Genomic DNA, 5,000 nt, shown 5'->3' on the forward strand with positions numbered 1-5,000 from the left:
CACTTAAGCAACTGGAAGACCACCGGTTCCACATATCTCTCTGAGTGATGCATGTCACCATGCACCGCTTCCACCGTGTATCACATCACATCACACTCTAAACCATTTCACATAGGTCCGCGCGATTGCTCACGGGACCCTATTCTCGCTAGGAGGTTCGGTTCGATTCCTGTACACTACAACGAGCTTTTCCAATTCTTGTGTCCGACTGGCGAACGTTCTGTTGCGTTATAAACTTCGCGGTACTTGCCACCGGGTATGGTGTCCGTACAACCTTCAGAGAAACAGCCGACGCGATCGACGGGATTAACCGACAATGCAGCGCTGGCTCTTGATAGGGCAATTTACGGGCTTTATCGGGCAATTTACGGGCTTGATGGTGCGACTTACGGGCCTGATAGTGCGACTAACGGGCTTGATAGGGCAATTTACGGGCTTTTTGGTGCGAATTACGGGCTTTTTGGTGCGACTTATGGGCTTGATAGGGCAATTTACGGGCTTTTTGGTGCGACTTATGGGCTTGATAGGGTAATTTACGGGCTTGTTGGTGCGACTTATGGGCCTGATAGTGCGACTAACGGGCTTGATAGGGCAATTTACGGGCTTTTTGGTGCGACTTACGGGCCTGATAGTGCGACTTATGGGCCTGATAGTGCGACTAACGGGCTTTGATAGTGCGACCAACGGGCTTGATAGTGCGACCTATGGGCTTGATAGTGCGACTAACGGGCTTGATAGTGCGACTTATGGGCTTGATAGTGCGACTTATGGGCTTGATAGTGCGACTTACGGGCTTGCTTTTCCATGTTTTTCGCATCGAGCTTCGGTTCGTTTCGAATAATTTTGTCCATGTTTTTCGTTTGCTACGAGAGGTTCGGTTCGTTTTCAGTTATCCCTGTGTTCATGGTTTTCGTATGCTTCGACAGGTTTGGTCCGTGTTTTTGAGTACTCTTGTCCATGATTTTCGTGTGCTTCTTGAGGTTTGGTCCGATTTTCAGTACTCTTGTCCATGCTTTCACATGCTCTGATAGGTAGGTTCGTTCTCAGTTATCCCTGTGTTCATGGTTTTCGTGTGCTTCGATAGGTTTGGTCCGTGTTTTTGAGTACTCTTGTCCATGATTTTCGTTTGCTTCTAGAGGTTTGGTCCGATTTTCAGTACTCTTGTCCATGACTTTCGTTTGCTTCGATTCGTTCACTCTATTACTCTTGTCTGTGGTTTTCGTTTGCTTCGATTCGTTCACTCTATTACTCTTGTCTTTGGTTTTCGTTTGCTTCGATTCGTTCACTCCTTTACTCTTGTCTGTGGTTTTCGTTTGCTTCGATTCGTTCACTCTATTACTCTTGTCTTTGGTTTTCGTTTGCTTCGATTCGTTCACTCCATTACTCTTGTCTGTGGTTTTCGTTTGCTTCGATTCGTTCACTCCATTACTCTTGTCTGTGGTTTTCGTTTGCTTCGATTCGTTCAGTCCATTACCCTTGTTTGCGGTTTTCGTTTGCTTCGATTCGTTCAGTCCATTACTCTTGTATGTGATTTTCGTTTGCTTCGAGTCGTTCAGTCCATTACCCTTGTCTATGATTTTCGTTTGCTTCGAGTCGTTCAGTCCAATACTTACCTTTGTCTATGATTTTCGCTCTAGCCCAGTCGCCCTGCGCTCTGGAAATCACATTCCAACTCTATCACCGATAGTGCTCACACCTTGGAAACCACATTTCACCCGGGGAACCTTAGGGTGGATTTTGAGCCTTTCGGGATTGCGAAACCATCATTTAACACTCTAAACTTAATTTCCGCAATCCCAGACGCACTTTCCATATGGTCTCCAAAAATGCGTGTGAGCTGACCTGGTCCCTTATAATAGGCAATGAACACGATTTTGGCAAAATATTTTTTTCAAAATTTTTTGACTCACCGGGTAAAATCGAATTTACTTGGGAAAAATGTTCTAGCAGGGGCCCTCCCATACAAATTTTTTTCTTCTCAAAAATGATTTTCGTTTCACTTTTCATACTCAGGGGAGTCTAAAATTGATGTTTTGAGTCACCATGAAAAAAAAATTTTTTTTGACCCGAGCTTGTGTCGCGACCCAAAAATCGACTCACTTGGGAAAAATGTTCTAGCAGGGGCCCTCCCATACAAATTTTTTTCTTCTCAAAAATGATTTTCGTTTCACTTTTCATACTCAGGGGAGTCTAAAATTGATGTTTTGAGTCACCGAGAAAAAAAAATTTTTTTGACCCGAGCTTGTGTCGGCGACCCAAAAATCGACGCACTTGGGAAATATGTTCTAGCAGGGGCCCTCCCATACAAAAATTTTTTCTTCTCAAAAATGATTTTCGTTTCACTTTTCATACTCAGGGGAGTCTAAAATTGATGTTTTGAGTCACCGTGAAAAAAAAATTTTTTTGACCCGAGCTTGTGTCGGCGACCCAAAATCGACGCACTTGGGAAAAATGTTCTAGCAGGGGCCCTCCCATACAAAAATTTTTTCTTCTCAAAAATGATTTTCGTTTCACTTTTCATACTCAGGGGAGTCTAAAATTGATGTTTTGAGTCACCGAGAAAAAAAAATTTTTTTGACCCGAGCTTGTGTCGGCGACCCAAAAATCGACGCACTTGGGAAATATGTTCTAGCAGGGGCCCTCCCATACAAAAATTTTTTCTTCTCAAAAATGATTTTCGTTTCACTTTTCATACTCAGGGGAGTCTAAAATTGATGTTTTGAGTCACCGTGAAAAAAAAAATTTTTTGACCCGAGCTTGTGTCGGCGACCCAAAATCGACGCACTTGGGAAAAATGTTCTAGCAGGGGCCCTCCCATACAAAAATTTTTTCTTCTCAAAAATGATTTTCGTTTCACTTTTCATACTCAGGGGAGTCTAAAATTGATGTTTTGAGTCACCGTGAAAAAAAAATTTTTTTGACCCGAGCTTGTGTCGGCGACCCAAAATCGACGCACTTGGGAAATATGTTCTAGCAGGGGCCCTCCCATACAAAAATTTTTTCTTCTCAAAAATGATTTTCGTTTCACTTTTCATACTCAGGGGAGTCTAAAATTGATGTTTTGAGTCACGGTGAAAAAAAAAATTTTTTGACCCGAGCTTGTGTCGGTGACCCAAAATCGACGCACTTGGGAAAAATGTTCTAGCAGGGGCCCTCCCATACAAAATTTTTTTCTTCTCAAAAATGATTTTCGTTTCACTTTTCATACTCAGGGGAGTCTAAAATTGATGTTTTGAGTCACCGTGAAAAAAAAAATTTTTTGACCCGAGCTTGTGTCGGCGACCCAAAATCGACGCACTTGGGAAAAATGTTCTAGCAGGGGCCCTCCCATACAAAATTTTTTTCTTCTCAAAAATGATTTTCGTTTCACTTTTCATACTCAGGGGAGTCTAAAATTGATGTTTTGAGTCACCGAGAAAAAAAAATTTTTTTGACCCGAGCTTGTGTCGGCGACCCAAAAATCGACGCACTTGGGAAAAATGTTCTAGCAGGGGCCCTCCCATACAAAAATTTTTTCTTCTCAAAAATGATTTTCGTTTCACTTTTCATACTCAGGGGAGTCTAAAATTGATGTTTTGAGTCACCGTGAAAAAAAAATTTTTTTGACCCGAGCTTGTGTCGGCGACCCAAAATCGACGCACTTGGGAAAAATGTTCTAGCAGGGGCCCTCCCATACAAAAATTTTTTCTTCTCAAAAATGATTTTCGTTTCACTTTTCATACTCAGGGGAGTCTAAAATTGATGTTTTGAGTCACCGAGAAAAAAAAATTTTTTTGACCCGAGCTTGTGTCGGCGACCCAAAATCGACGCACTTGGGAAAAATGTTCTAGCAGGGGCCCTCCCATACAAAAATTTTTTCTTCTCAAAAATGATTTTCGTTTCACTTTTCATACTCAGGGGAGTCTAAAATTGATGTTTTGAGTCACCGTGAAAAAAAAATTTTTTTGACCCGAGCTTGTGTCGGCGACCCAAAATCGACGCACTTGGGAAAAATGTTCTAGCAGGGGCCCTCCCATACAAAAATTTTTTCTTCTCAAAAATGATTTTCGTTTCACTTTTCATACTCAGGGGAGTCTAAAATTGATGTTTTGAGTCACCGTGAAAAAAAAATTTTTTTGACCCGAGCTTGTGTCGGCGACCCAAAATCGACGCACTTGGGAAATATGTTCTAGCAGGGGCCCTCCCATACAAAAATTTTTTCTTCTCAAAAATGATTTTCGTTTCACTTTTCATACTCAGGGGAGTCTAAAATTGATGTTTTGAGTCACCGAGAAAAAAAAATTTTTTTGACCCGAGCTTGTGTCGGCGACCCAAAAATCGACGCACTTGGGAAAAATGTTCTAGCAGGGGCCCTCCCATACAAAAATTTTTTCTTCTCAAAAATGATTTTCGTTTCACTTTTCATACTCAGGGGAGTCTAAAATTGATGTTTTGAGTCACCGTGAAAAAAAAATTTTTTTGACCCGAGCTTGTGTCGGCGACCCAAAATCGACGCACTTGGGAAAAATGTTCTAGCAGGGGCCCTCCCATACAAAATTTTTTTCTTCTCAAAAATGATTTTCGTTTCACTTTTCATACTCAGGGGAGTCTAAAATTGATGTTTTGAGTCACCGAGAAAAAAAAATTTTTTTGACCCGAGCTTGTGTCGGCGACCCAAAATCGACGCACTTGGGAAAAATGTTCTAGCAGGGGCCCTCCCATACAAAAATTTTTTCTTCTCAAAAATGATTTTCGTTTCACTTTTCATACTCAGGGGAGTCTAATATTGAAGTTTTGAGTCACCGTGAAAAAAATTTTTTTTTGACTCACTGGGTAAAATGGTCGCACTTGGGAAAAATGTTCTAGCAGGGGCCCTCCCATACAAAAAATTTTTATTTCTCAAATCGATCCGTGGTTTCACTTTTCATACTCTAGGGCCCATTTGCTTCAACTTTGGAAAAAATTTTCGATGATGAAAAATTTTCACCTTCGACGTCCATCGACCACTCGACCCGAACTTG

At 41.6% G+C, this 5,000-nt stretch overlaps 1 protein-coding gene across 1 annotated transcript in view; it reads left to right on the forward strand.

Annotated features, from left to right (window-relative positions):
* The window catches only part of LOC128308608 (uncharacterized), a 66,348-nt gene that overhangs the window by 25,328 nt on the left and 36,020 nt on the right, over positions 1 to 5,000 (forward strand). The window lies entirely within an intron of this gene.

Source organism: Anopheles moucheti, assembly GCF_943734755.1.
Source record: "Anopheles moucheti chromosome X unlocalized genomic scaffold, idAnoMoucSN_F20_07 X_unloc_5, whole genome shotgun sequence".
Classification (NCBI taxonomy): domain Eukaryota; kingdom Metazoa; phylum Arthropoda; class Insecta; order Diptera; family Culicidae; genus Anopheles; species Anopheles moucheti.